We start from the raw sequence: 15,701 nt of genomic DNA on the forward strand, positions 1-15,701 counted from the left end.
TTACAGGTGCAGCTGATTGTTTTTAGGAAACGACAATGTTGCTAAAAAAGTACAAATCAGGGATATAAAAGCAGAAATCCCTCCACACACACACACACAGTCACTAACAGCCTGCAGACAGACACCCTGATTACCCAAAAACAAAAATAAATAGCAGAAAGTTCCAGACAAACTGAGTCAATTTCTAGTTCAATGGCAACAGAGCGACTGTGAGTAAGCATTTACATAACAAAGCTTGTTTTTCCAGTTTTTATAAAATACCTGTTCAGCATCATAAAGACCTAGAGGGCTGCAGACGGAAGGAATACTCGATATGTATTTACAATAAGCTGTATTCATCCAGCAATCATTGTTTATTTCCCCTGTGAGGGCAGATGTAACGGGTTTATGGTAAAGCCGGGAGGATTTAGAGTAAACAATGATATCGCATCATGTCAAATAATCATCTAAAGACTTTAATATCTTTCCAGCAGAGTCCCAATCACACGACCTTTGACCTGGTGCTTGGGCCAGATGGTGACGACTCTTTCCTTTACATCTGAGCAGAAAATAACTTCCTTAAAAGTGTATTTATTCCATAAAGGTGACGCAGGCTGGCGTTACTTCCAGTGCATTACTCCAGACTGAAATAACATACACTAAGAGCTTGTTGCATAACCACAGAAAGTAGTGAAATATGCTCTAGATGTAGCTTCAGACATCAATTATGGATCGCCTTTTGAAAAGGTATCCATTTTTCTCCTGAATATAAATAGTCTCTGAGAGAGCTCGACTTCTCACACTCAGGTAGCGTCAGAGCTCTCTGCTGTCACAGACACAACACGGCTCTCTCAACGACACGCTGCAGCCTGTCAGAGGGACAATCTGCTGCTTTTCTTCACCTCGTATAAATTGAAAATTGTGGAGGTTTTGTTGAGTTCATATTTACAGCATTAATGCAGTCTCTGGAACATGCAAACAACAAGAAAAGCTTCTGTACTTACTGGCTTACAACTCCTCACTGCAGTTACTAGCAAAGGGTAAAACTGAGAAAAACGGCTTTAAAGTTTTTTAACATTTTTTATAGGGATGCACGATATTGGATTTTTTGCAACGTTAACATTTTTTATAGGGATGCACAATTTTGGATTTTTTTGCAACATTAACATTTTTTATAGGGATGCACGATATTGGATTTTTTGCAACATTAACATTTTTATAGGGATGCACAATATTGGATTTTTTTGCAACATTAACATTTTTTATAGGGATGCACGATATTGGATTTTTTGCAACATTAACATTTTTTATAGGGATGCATGATACTGGATTTTTTGCAACATTAACATTTTTTATAGGGATGCACAATATTGGATTTTTTGCAACATTAACATTTTTTATAGGGATGCACAACTTTGGATTTTTTGCAACATTAACGTTTTTTATAGGGATGCACGATATTGGATTTTTTGCAGATATCCAATATGCCGATTTTTTGCAACTCATTTAGCCGATTACTGATACTGATATTTTTCCCACACAACTAATTGCAGAGATCTTCATCTCTCTCTAGATAATAATTTCACTATCAAATGAACTTAATAATAATCATAATATAAGAATAAATTCTATTATTCTTGTCTTCACTGTTCAACACAATGAATAAATACAAAGTTACATTGTATCAGACCGTAGTCAGTGCAATTACTGCGGTCTGCTTTTTGGAGTTGGATTTTGTAGTTACTGCAATTTTTACATAATTATTTATCTGGAATAAAGCAAAAATTGAAATCTAAAACTTTGTCACAAGATAAAACAGACATCAAGGAGTTCATCTTTAGTTATAACTCAGTTCCGGCCAAAAATGTAGTTAGTGCAGTTAGTCACGTAGGACAGAATACATCATAGCACATAATGTTCATTTGCTTTTCCCTTTCTGTGTTTCCTCATTTTTTAGTCGATCATATCATCTTATCTTGGATCTAAGTTAACTGACTGTTGACTAACCCTTAATAAAGTTATATAAGAAAGGCGGGAAATGTGTCTGGCAGCAGTTTACTGCGTCTTATCTTTATATCTTTACATCTTTATCCTGTGGTGTCATAAAGAAGCAACAACATCTCAACCACATGTCAAACAAGGACAGCAAGATGAGCAGGAGGCGTATTGTTGAGGTCTTCACAGGCCCCCCTGAACCCCAAGAACCAGGACTGTAACCCGGGACCCGTACAGCTTCATAGTCACGTTTTATATCAGCAGTTATTAGTACTTTGTTTGTTATTGTGCACTAATAAACCACAGCTAATTCTCAGTACATGCAAACCTACTTGGCAATAAAAAATCTAATTCTTTAACTTCTTAATAGCTGCAATAAGCCGTAAAGTTGCTACTAATCAGGTCGGTTTCTTCAAAGCCGAGTTCAGGTCCAGCTTTTAAATAACAGACGGGTCCAGTTCCGCATTGGCTCGTATGTTTCCAGCTCTTTTTAGGTTCAGATGTTGGACTTTCACCCAGACAACAGGGTTGTCCTCCTGTATGTGTGTGGACATAAAAGGAAATGAGGCCTCACGTTTTGTGCATCATTTTTACATAACTAATTCACTTCCGGCACTAACAAACATTTTTTTTAATTACGTAACTGTCTTTTATAACCTCTACCAGGAAGTTATTTGCCCCAGACCTAGGTCAGTGGTTTTGTAGCCTAAATTCAACAAAACTGCAGCATTTTCAACCTATTCTGTCCTTTAGGTTGGAGATATTGTAATTGTTAATGTTACAAGGTTACTGGAATATCAGAACATATTATTTACCTTTAAGGAACTAGAACCAGTATTTTCTTTCACTTTAGAAATACCTAAATGATCTATCACGTATCATATTATAGGGGTGGGCGATATGGCCCTAAAAGAATATCACGATATTTCAGGCTATTTTCGCAATAACAATATTCTTGACGATATATCCAAATACTTAAAAAGATATAGAAAATATCTAAAAAATGTAAAAAAAATTTAGTCTGTATAAATAAAGAAAAATCTAAAATGTTGTGTGAAGTGCAAATCTCAACAGTTGCCAAATACAAAAAAATTTACTCTTGACTCTTGAGTATGAGCAAATAATAAAAAAAATAACCATTTAGGGGTTCCGGGGGCATATTTTCATGACATTTTGTAAAGGAGAATAAAGGTTCTTGTATGTTTTATTTAAGGCATCTTATTTTGACAGTCTTCTTGTAAGTTCTGTGGTGGATTCTGTTAACACACTGTGCTCTTATTTTGAAAGCTGCATGTGTTTAGCGACAGGGAGTAAGTAGCTTTTTGTGATTAAACAACTTTAACCACTACATCAAGAAGTAGGAATGTTGCCAATATCATGATATGCATTTTTTTTAACCATAAAAAAAATATACCGATATTATCGTGAACGATACGATATGGCACACCCCTATCATATTACTACAGATTAATCTACTAATCTACTAATAGTCTGATCTTTCCAGTACAACTGCCTCATACAACATCATTACACAGCCAATAAACATGAAGAGACATTTTATAAGATGGCCTCGCTCCCAGCTGAGCCCACCTTCTCCTCTCCCGGATGCTGCGACAGCCCTCCATTTGGCTCGGACACTCAGAATCTCCGCTTTAAGGATTATTTTCATTTCATCCGGTAAAGAGAAGCTGCTCCTTCCAGTCTGTGTGCGTCCTCTCCCAGACTAACTGTGCCGGTCTGCCTGTTGGCTGGCCAGAGGAGACGTGAACCTGATAATATAGCCCTGCTACCATGGAGACTGGTGTGACTCTGCATCTTAATGGACTCCTTCACATAAGCCCCGCCTCTTAATTATTCATTAGGCCCTCGAGAGAAACAGGCCCTGCTGCAGCTCCACCACCTTACTGGTGTGAATCCAGCTCGTAAGCAGATATGAGAGAGCCGGCCCCGGGGCCCCGGAGAGGCTTCCCCTGCTGCTCCGTTTATCTCAAATGTGAGAGGCACACAGATCAATGTTAATGTGATCTTCATTGAGTCACTGTGGGCTCTGACACTTCTTCAACGGGACTAATTTCAAGATTTTGTCAAATAAATCCTCACAAAAAGCTCCTTGAACTTTCATAATCCTTGATAAATACAGTACAGGCCAAAAGTTTGGACACACCCATCTCATTCAATGCGTTTTTATTTATTTTCATGACTATTTACATTGTAGATTCTCACTGAAGGCATCAAAATTATGAATAAACACATATGGAATTATGTACTTAACAAAAAAAGTGTGAAATAACTGAAAACATGTCTTGTATTTTAGATTCCTCAAAGTAACCACCCTTTGCTTACTAGAATATAAGACATGTTTTCAGTTATTTCACACTTTTTTGTTAAGTACATAATTCCACATGTGTTCATTAATAGTTTTGATGAATTTACAATGTCAATAGTCATGAAAATAAAGGAAAAACATTGAATGAGAAGGTGTGTCCAAACTTTTGGCCTGTACTGTAAATGCACAGTGCATCTGATAGTTATGGCGCCATTTGAGTGGATACAGTGTTTGTGCAGGATGGAGAAAAATCTCTAAATAAAATACTTGGTCAGTCTGCCAGAGCATCAGGTTACATGATGAAGGAGGAAGGCGATGCACTTGAGCAGCCAAGTGATGAACAAATAAGAGGAAAAACATGAACCCAAGCACACAATAATTTACATAAAAACAAGGTAATCTCATAATAAACATAGCTGTTAGGTCACCTGACTAAAGCCAGCGTTCTGTTGAGCATTCAAATTAAATTTTGTCACGTTTTTCCATCTCTTCCTCCCTCTCCGTCCAGCCCAGTCTGTCTGATAAGACTGCCACTGGGAACAAAGGTAATTATCTGCACTTCTATGCAAGAAATGTACAGGTTTTATGTAATTTTGTGTAACAATTAATTCAATTAAATATCTCCTATTGTAAGCATCAGATAAAAGGTAGGAGAGCAAACAGAATCCTCTTATGCAACATGAGGTTTTCCTTCCAGGAGGAAGCTGGAGCTTCACGCTGTGAACCGCAGAGTTTAAAGCCCAACACCTGACAACCCTGATCCCCACAGAAACCAGTCCACATCAACCCTGGAGGCCAAAATCCAATCAAGTATGACCACAGGGGGGCAGCGTCCAGGAACAGGTTGCTCTGAGAGCCCTGGACGGCTTAAACACCCAGAATGCTTCAAAGACTGGCACCCCCCCCCCCTACACGGGTGAACTCCTGACTGTCCTCACGAAAGGAACCGCCTCAGCACTTTTGGAGTCAGGAGAAACAAAACATGCTGAATTTCACATCATGGGAAAGGAAGCCAAGTAGGAGGTGGCATAAAGTCTTCTTGCAATGTTGGATAATTATCCCTTTTTTTAAAAAAAACTGTACTGGAGCTGGAGCTGCTTTTAAGGACATGCAGGCCTTGTTTGTACTAAGAAGAATTTCCAGATAAACAGAGAACAAAATACAAAGGAAGCAACCTCTGCTTCCCTCAGCCATGTATCGCTCCGATGGTTTGATTATTTAGCCTCTTGGTGGAGCAGCCAATATTTGCAGCAGTTGTGATGTATATGATGCAGATATCCAGGACTAGAAGAAGAGAGGGAAGCTCACAATTCCTCCAAAATGTTCCTATACTGGCACAGTTTTATTCTTCCACCAGGCGTCCTCTGCTGTGTCTCATCTCATCACCTCAAAAAAAGACGTGAACTTTCTAGGAATTCTAGGAACTTTCAATCACAATGTGCTCTGCATCCTCTGATCTCCTTCACGGCGCCAGTTTCAGCTCTGCAGTGACGTTGATCTGCACTTTGTCTGCATCGTCCAACGTCACTTCTTTTTTCTTCTCTGTCTTGACGGCAGAGCGATAGAGCGAGAGGAGATAATCAATCCCAGATATCATCATTCTCCATTACTGATAATAACAACAAAAAAATTCCAATAGGTGTCGGCAGATATTTTTTATTTTATAGACATACAGTACAGGCCAAAAGTTTGGACACACACCTTCTCATTCAATGCGTTTTTCTTTATTTTCATGACTATTGACATTGTAAATTCATCAAAACTATTAATGAACACATGTGGAATTATGTACTTAACAAAAAAGTGTGAAATAACTGGAAACATGTCTTATATTCTAGTAAGCAAAGGGTGGCTACTTTGAGGAATCTAAAATACAAGACATGTTTTCAGTTATTTCACACTTTTTTTGTTAAGTACATAATTCCATATGTGTTCATTCATAGTTTTGATGCCTTCAGTGAGAATCTACAATGTAAATAGTCATGAAAATAAAGGAAACGCATTGAATGAGAAGGTGTGTGTCCAAACTTTTGGCCTGTACTGTACCTCTGTGGCATCGTCTGCTCAGGTCTCTGATGTCAGCTGCTTTTTATATTGGCACAATATGTAGTGATGTGACCGGTTTGTGGTTCAAACCGATTTCATTTCATGCATCAGATCTGACTGGCAAAACCGGAATCCACCCAACTCTACTGCATTCATATACAGTGAGCTGTTCATGAGGAACAAAGGGATGACTTTGTTGTAGGCCACTACACATTTACAAGAAGGGAAGTTATCATTTCTGTGTGAATAACAACTCACTCACACTCAGTAAATACTGAGAACCCTGAATTCACAGGAACTGCTCTCTATGTTTGATTTTTAACCCTCAATGCCTATACAAACAACACTCTTTGCATAAAGCAGCACTCTTTTCTTGCCCTTTGTTGCGGTTAAGGACTTGTAATAGACATTCTTGTTGAAAACACTTTATAAAGTCACCTACAAAGCCAAACTGCTGAGGTATCACTTTCCTGAAACCAGCAGTGACAGGCTCAACCTGCCACAACACGCCACCAGACGAGAGGGAGAGGACGAGACCACCCTGAACATGACCTGCATGGCGAAAAACAAGCCGGGTGACAAGTGTGGCTAGGAATTGTAGATGAGGTGCTGAGAGTGGTTGTGGCACTTCCTCTTCCCTGTCAACGCTACATACAGCCTCTGTTGTTATGCAAACATGAGTTGGCGCCATTATAACAATGAGAGGCATGATAAATGCAAAATAACGTGGTATTTTCAGAATAAAGTGCAGCTTGTATGTAAGGCCAATGGCCTGTTATAGGGGTGTGCCATATCGTACACTGTAAAAAATAATCTGTTTAATTTACGGTAAAATAGGGTGGGTTTTCTACTGTAAATTTAAATGTAAATATCAGCAAAAACTGTAATTTAGAATGAATAATCCTGTTATTTTTAGGGTCATTGTGTCATTGTGACATCATGGTATTTCTCCATTAATTTTACATGGTAATGTTATATTTTTACAGCAAAACTGTATGTTTTCTACAGTTTATGACGGTAAAAGTTAAAGTTTTGTGCTATTCTTTGATTTACAGTAATTAAAAGTGTCTACTACAGTGATACACAATTTACACCCTATTTGTGATGTAATTTGACAGTGTTTTACTGTCATTTCTACAAACATTTTTTACAGTGTATCGTTCACAATAATATCGGTAGTTTTTTATTTATGGTTAAAAAAATGCATATTATGATATTGGGAACATTCCTACTTCTTGATGTAGTGGTTAAAGTTGTTTTAATCACAAAAAGCTACTTAGTCTCTGTCGCTAAACACATGCAGCTTTCAAAATAAGAGCACAGTGTGTTAACAGAATCCACCACAGAACTTACTAGAAGACTGTCAAAATAAGATGCCTTAAATAAAACATACAAGAACCGTTATTCTCCTTTACAAAATGTCATTAAAATATGCCCCCGAAACTCCGAAATGGTTATTTTTATTATTTGCTCATACTCAAGAGACAAGAGTAATTTTTTTTTTTATTTGGCAACTGTTGAGATTTGCACTTCACACAACATTTTAGATTTTTATTTATATATTCAGACTAAAAAAAATCATATTTTCTATATCTTTTTAAGTATTTCGTACTATCATCAAGAATATCGTTATCGTTAAAAATAGCCTGAAATATCATGATATTCTTTTAGGGCCATATCGCTCACCCCGAGCCTGTTATGCAATAAGATGCACGCAAACATATACACATTAATATCAGCCCTCCTGTGAGAGCCTTCACTGCTACATTAAAGCCCCTGCACCAACTCAGAACACTTTCCCAGACATAAAACTAATCCTAATGCTGCTCTTCACTCTTAATGCAATCCAAATCCTCTAAAACCTTTTAAAAGAAGTCAAGAGTGGCAAAATGTCCTCACTTTCTTCCTGTCCTTGTGCCGTCACACACAGCCAGACACACATTTTTGCTTATTCTTTCTGTGGAGAATTATAACTGAGTCAGACTATTTAGAAATTCAACACTGGATGGATCACACACACGTTAACACACAGTTTTCGTAACATAATTGCCAAACAGTAATTATTATGTCTAAGACTTATTATTTACGGTGACAGTAGCTTATGTTGGCGTGCTAATATAACCAGATTCTTTGGCTGAGTGGGGTTATTGTTTCAGTAACAAGAGTTTTCTATTAGTAGGAACGTGGTTTGATTAAGCAGAACGGAGCCTCACGCTAACCTGACGCAGCAGATGGTTCGTTACACAGAAAACATTTTGAGAAAGTGTCATTGGAAAGTGTTGGGAGAGGAGCAGACACTTTGATAAAATACTTGGCAGGTGATGGGATGAACCATCTGTCTGTCACCATCTAGCGCCGAGCCGGTCAGAAGAAGAGTTAAAACATATTCTCTCATCAGTGCCGTTATTTGCTTTTCTTTCAATTAAGAAATATTCTCCAGTTTGGATAGAACATGAGCTATTCACGGCTAACGGCTGCCAGTCGAAAAAATGTGACAAAAAGGAATAAAAGCTGAACAAAATTCTCTGATACTTTGCAGAATTTGAATCTCCAGTTATTGTGCCCAATCTGGTATACAAGATAGCAGCATTTAGATATCCTTAATACAACAAATATCAAATTTATGTTGGGGTGCATAACATTATGCTTCTCGGATTATCTGAAATCTTACAAAAACGTTGCCCACAATTTCAGCAAATTAGGAGTTTTTGTTGTACATTTTAGGCAAAAATCATGTAAAGTCCAATTTTAATATTATATTATTTTTGCACTATCTACCTCACTTTGTTTGCACTATTGAATGTCTGTATTGTTGTTTTTGCTTGTTTGCACCGTGGGTCCGAGAGGACTGAAATTTCATCTGAGTCATGTGTTACATATGGCATACTTGACAATAAAGTTGACTGAACTGAACTGAACTGAACTGAATTTTTTTTCTTCATTTATTACTATGTTATAGGGTAAACACTTTAACATTTCCTGAAGTTTCATGTTGGCCAGGAGCAGACTTCTAGGTGTATGATTAATAGGTGAGTCTGCCACATGAATCTTCAGTGCTGCCTATGATTTTCTGTTTCACCTCAATTATGACGTCCAATTTGTTTATCGTCACATGACTGAAATTACATACCAAGGAAGCCCTAACCTGAGGGAAAGCATTAGTTCACCTCCTCGGTCCAATTTTCCACCTCTGAGTGAAATCTTTCAGTAGACTCGGAGACAAAAAACAGGCATGAAATTGAGGACGTGATTAATGTTCGAGGTTCCGATAAAGGCCTTTTGAAAATCCCTAATCTTCCTTTTATTACCCCTTCAGTTTTCTGCCCTGGATGTGAAAACAGCTTTTCAAGAGGATTTAGTGATGGCTTTGTGGCTCGTCCGAGCGCTCGACATCTCTCTGCAGCTCAGATGTGCAGCAGGAATAACTGAGTGCTTTGTAACTGCAGAGCTTCAAACAGTAGACTGACTGTAAAGGAGCGAATGCGTGCTGCGTGATGGAAACGAGCCTCTTCAGAGTGGAGTGCCAAGGTGGAGTGGGGTTTCTGGTTAAAGTGAACACACATGCCACAATGTTCTTCCAAAAATCTGATTTTTATGCCTCGTTCTGACCTCCTGCGCACTTTGCATCAACCACGGCGTCAAATATCAAATCACTTTCTTAGGGAAAGCTTTCTTTGGAGATACAGGAGGAATTTCTCGCTTCTTGACCAGTAACAAGGCTGACCACAGGAGGAAGAGAAGGCAGGTGTATGTGCTGAGAAAACAGGAGCCCTTTAATCACGGAAAGGCCAAGTGTTCCACTTCCCTGCATGGCATCCATCACCACAACCCAGCTCTCCTCTCCTCCATCCCTTCATCTTCAATCCCTCCTTCCTCATCCTTCCACTGCCTCTGCTGGCTCTCCACTCCAGCCCCACCGAAGCACCCCCCCTCCTCCACACACCCTCCAACGATTTCTTGCCAGTGAAGCATGCCACCGAAGCAAAGCTCCTTTTCCTCAGGATTTATAATCCCAAGGGCTCCGGCGAAAAGGTGGCTGAAAGAGCTCTTTATAAAGCCAGGGGCAGTTTGGTGGCTCACCTTGGGATGGTCTCTACACTCAGCATTAGCTCAAAGATCGTAAGCAGGGACGTTTTCTGCTGGGTCACATTTAATACCATCCTGTAGTTAGTCCTGTGTTGCTGATCACCAACCAAAAGCACATCTGTGAAGCCTTTATGACAAGCTTCTGGCTGCAAGTTCATGCAATCACATTTGCAGCCTGCATGATAACGACACACGATATATCTCATATAATCAAATCAGCATGTCATAACCTGATTACATTGGACTGCTCATGGTGCAGACTCAATATTACTGGACTGCTCTGGTGAGATAAGTGCTTCAGCAATAAGACAGAGTGACCTAAAACACACACACCAGAGCAGCAAATTAAGACTCTGCCTTTTGTGGTCTTATCCTCATTCCTTATTATTAGTCACTCCACCTTTTATTTATCTTATGGTCTAGTTGTAAAACACAATATGCATAATAACCTTAGCACGCACATCTGCCTAAGCAAATAGGATATAGGAAACAAGATACCCCATATCATGTCAAAACAGGTGTTAAAATGTCTAATGCTGGCCAAAAAACCCTACTATGTTTTCCAAAGAAGACACACAGTGGGCCTACAGGGAATTAATTAACATGATTAACATCATCTCTGGAAAATGCATGCCAATAAAAAAGAGAAATATGTCTCTCAAGGTGAGACAGAGAGGTAGAAGTGCAGCACTGTCACTGCCTGACACGCTGACAGTGCAGCTGTAAATGTCACCTGCTTTGTGAGGGAAAAACGCAGTAAAGTAATAGTAAGTATTAAGTAGCTAGAAGCTGGTTATTACAGGCTGCTGTGGAAAGGACATCTTAACCTGGAGACGCTGGACTTATTCATGAACAACCTGTTCGAGACATGTCCCTGATAAAAATGATGCTATTTGGCTACAGAGACCCAAACCAACTGTGATTATTTACACTGTATTATAAGCTGGCTATAAGCAGTTATAACAATAGGACCCCCTGCTCTCTGCGGCGATAAACGTTATGATCCCCCTTTTTATAACTGGCTGGTATAAAAAAAAAAAAGGCTAGCGTTGATGTTAGCTACCCGGCTGTGTCTGCTTTAACGTGGCTAGCTGATTTACAGGCAATACATGGTGATTTCTGGCTACATTGTCTGTGTTTTGGGGGTGTAAACCAGCGGCTAGCTGCCTCACTAGACCACCGTACATTTCACAACAAACCGCCGCAATGACAAGCCGCCCACTCCTCGATCCCACTCGGCTAAACACTGCGCCTCCGTCCCCCCAAACAATGAGGCAAGAACCGGCCCCGGCTTACCTTAGCTAGAGCCCCGATATCAGGCGGTGATCGGAGGTAAAATCCAGGTGAAAAGAGCCGATCGGAGCCGTCGTTGTGTGGAGCAGACTGGGAAGGTTTCAGCGGACGAGCCTCCGTGTGTTTGCACTGTTCGCTCTGCCCACTGGCAGAAAGAGAGTGAGGCTCAGGGACCGTCTGCGTGTTCCCGCCCCGCAGGAAAACGAAGAATGGTGAGCAGCGAGCGGACAGGGTTAGGGACCGACGTTAAATGTTTAACTCCAGGCTCCACCAAGACATACTTTCGGTTTCGGCAACCTTTCCTAAAAAATTTTTTTTTTACATGCATTCCCCACTGTGAAGCAAGGTTAAAATAGTTTTGATTAGATCGATTTTTTTTTTTATTAGTTTTGGTTTTAATTTTGTTGTGAAAGTTTTTAGAGTGAGTTTGCTAGTTTTAATTCGTTTTTTTTTTAATGCTTGGTTTTAGTTTAGTTTTTTATTAGTTTTAGTTTTTTTTGTAATGGGTATTTGTTGGGTGCCAGATTTTTAAAAAAGGTGACTGCATGCCACTGTGAAGCAAGGTTACAATAGTTTGGGATTTTTTATTAGTTAGGGTTTTAATTTTGTTGTGATTGTTTTAATTTAACAAGTTTTTAGAGTGAGTTTGCTAGTTTTAATTAGTTTTTTTTTTTAAATGCTTGGTTTTAGTTTATTTTTTATTAGTTTTAGTTTTTTTTGTAATGGGTATTTGTTGGGTGCCAGATTTTTAAAAAAGGTGACTGCATGCCACTGTGAAGCAAGGTTACAATAGTTTTGGATTTTTTATTAGTTAGGGTTTTAATTTTGTTGTGATTGTTTTAATTTAACATGTTTTTAGAGTGAGTTTGCTAGTTTTAATTCGTTTTTTTTTTAATGCTTGGTTTTAGTTTAGTTTTTTATTAGTTTTAGTTTTTTTTGTAATGGGTATTTGTTGGGTGCCAGATTTTTTAAAAAGGTGACTGCATGCCACTGTGAAGCAAGGTTACAATAGTTTGGGATTTTTTATTAGTTAGGGTTTTAATTTTGTTGTGATTGTTTTAATTTAACAAGTTTTTAGAGTGAGTTTGCTAGTTTTAATTAGTTTTTTTTTTAATGCTTGGTTTTAGTTTAGTTTTTATTAGTTTTAGTTTTTTTGTAATGGGTATTTGTTGGGTGCCAGATTTTTAAAAAAGGTGACTGCATGCCACTGTGAAGCAAGGTTACAATAGTTTGGGATTTTTTATTAGTTAGGGTTTTAATTTTGTTGTGATTGTTTTAATTTAATTAGTTTTTAGAGTGAGTTTGCTAGTTTTAATTCATTTTTTTTATGCTTGGTTTTAGTTTAGTTTTTATTAGTTTTAGTTTTTTTGTAATGGGTATATGTCGGGTGCCGGATTAAAAAAAAAGGTCACAATAAATGTTGCCTTTATTTCCTTTGTCTGATCCATGTCAGCTCCAATAAGTTTATTAAGTCATAAAACCAGATAGATTAAACAGATTTCATATCAACCAAAAAGGTTTATGTATGAAAAAAGTTGACAAAGAAGAAAACGAAGGACATTTAGACTAAAATTTTAGTTTGTTTTAGTTAGTTTTGTAACCACACAATACAGTTTCATTTATTTATCTTTTTTTTAACTCTCATTTTTATTTCTATTTCTATTTGTTTTCGATAGTTTTCGTTAACTATAATAACCTTGCTGTGAAGATTACAACAAGCCTTGCACAGTATTATATAATAAATTTGTACCTATATTATAACAAAATTACCAGCTGCATTACATTAGTGCATCTGCATGAACAATCTCATGTAAAACACTGACAGGAAAGCACATAATGTAGTGTTGAAATAACTTCCAGGAAAACTGCTTTTAGGAATCTGTCACTAAATAACAAAACCTTTTATCATTCCTTGACATTATTATATGCCACAACTTGCAATTAGCTTGAAGAAAGTGAAAATCAGAGACAAACTTTGTATTGAAATCTTTTTTCTGCATAAACACATTACATACAGGACACATATTTACAAAATGACATGTAATTTAGGCTTTAATACCACAGGGCCTGTAAATGTGGTGTATACATGAGGGCCATGGTGGTACGATGTGATCACATTAAACAGGATGATCCCTAACTGTGTGATCATGCTACCACAGACAAATAAAAGCTTAGTGTTTACTGCCACCTGCTGGCTGTCAGAGGACACTGACTTCTTTGATTTCACAGCAACAGGCCTCTTAAATATTTATATAAAGATGCTGAAATCCAGCTCAGTGATTGACTCTGACTTTTAGAAGTCACATTAGGATTTGCATTTGTTTAATGTGTTTAAAATAGAGCATAACACCTTACTTTTGGGACACAGGTGGTAGTTTTTGTGGATATTAGATCTAAAGTTAGGCAGTATACACAGAATAAAAATAGAAAACTGTGAGGTGAAACTACAGTAAACTTTCTAGGCTGAGAGGGAGAGTGTGGACCTGATGTTAGGAGATAACAAACACAAAAGATGGAGACAAAAGCTGCGAACACGCCCTGAGGTAAACGCATTGTTTATTCATTGCATTTAAGATTTCCCTTTGTTTATTCCTCCCAGCGATGAACGGCTTAAGTGGAGACACTACAGGTGAATAACTTATAGATATCACCATGAAACTTCCCCAGTTTGTTATTTACATTAAGACAATATGGTTTAGATGTGCAAAAAAAGATGTGAACTCATTAAATATGAGTTAATTTACATATATGTCCAGGACATAAATCTGAATTGTGGATAAAACAAATTTCAAAGTTATTATTTTATTTTGCTGATATATTAGATTCAAAGGTTTTTACTGAATGAGATTGTGATATCTCCCTTTATCACTTCATAAATCAAAAAATACTGTCAAATATGCAACAATATACTATATAACTATACAAAACAGTAGAACAGTATGTACAAATATGGAGAGTTTTAAATGAGGGAAGGAGCTGTGCAATTAGGAGTGTGTGAGTTTACAGAATTTATATTAGCAGTGTGCAAGACAGGTCAGAAAAAATGTCTAATAACTTTAAATTAATCATGTTTTTTTATGTTAAATCTGAACTTGAAAAGTTACTAAAGATGTCAGCTAAATGTAGTTGAGTAAAAACTACAATATTTGGCTCTAAAACGTAGTGAAGTAGAAGTATAAAGTAAGTACTTGAGTAAATGTACTTAGTTACATTCTACTGGTTATTATATGTCTCATTTGTTATGAAGTGTCTCCTTGTGTCTCTTTTTCTGTCCTTTTTTTAGACTTTTTGTGCATCTTTTTGTACTGTATATCTCTTTCTTGTTGTTTTATTTCCCTGAATAGACATTTAGCATATTTTCTGGTAGTTTTGTGTGTTTATTTTATTCTTTTAATGTATTGTTTTGGTTGTTTTCTGTCTCTGTACAGTCATTTTATGTCAGATATCTTTAAATGTATCATGTTTTTATGTTAAATCTCAACCTGAAAAATAACTAAAGCCTAGATATAGTGTAATAAAAAGTGCAATGTTGCCTCTAAAATGTAGTGGAGTGAATCCTCAGAGGGAGAAGGACGTTGTACTCACTGTGACCTTGTTTTTCTCTACAGTATAAAAGTTCTGCAGCTTCTTAGAAACAGGACGGCCATGGCTGGAAGGAGGGATAACTTAAAAATGTCTTTTGTGCAATTATAATGCCATAAAACTGAATTTCTTTCAAAATTTCTTTTACTAAAATTCTAATGAAATACAGTCTACAAAGATTGTAAAATGGGCAAAAAAAAAAGACACAAAACGAAAAAAAGGACTTAAAATTACCCAGAAATAAGAGATAAAATGACAAAAAAAATCACTAAAGCTGTCAGCTAAATGTGGTAGAAAACACAATATTTGCCTCTAAAATGTAGTGAAGTAAAAGTATACAGTTACAAAAAATGGAAATACTCAAGTAAAGTACCTCAAAATTGTACTTAAGTAC

At 37.4% G+C, this 15,701-nt stretch overlaps 1 protein-coding gene across 2 annotated transcripts in view; it reads right to left on the bottom strand.

Moving 5' to 3' along the window:
- The window catches only part of mgat5 (alpha-1,6-mannosylglycoprotein 6-beta-N-acetylglucosaminyltransferase), a 137,070-nt gene extending 125,087 nt beyond the window's left edge, over positions 1–11,983 (bottom strand). For both annotated transcript variants that reach the window (XM_059328196.1, XM_059328195.1), the window contains exon 1: positions 11,729–11,983. The gene's annotated coding sequence lies outside the window, so the exon portion shown is untranslated. The remainder of the gene's footprint in view (positions 1–11,728) is intronic.
- Positions 11,984–15,701: the final 3,718 nt, after the last annotated feature.

Source organism: Centropristis striata, chromosome 24 (genome assembly GCF_030273125.1).
Source record: "Centropristis striata isolate RG_2023a ecotype Rhode Island chromosome 24, C.striata_1.0, whole genome shotgun sequence".
Taxonomy (NCBI): Eukaryota; Metazoa; Chordata; class Actinopteri; order Perciformes; family Serranidae; genus Centropristis; species Centropristis striata.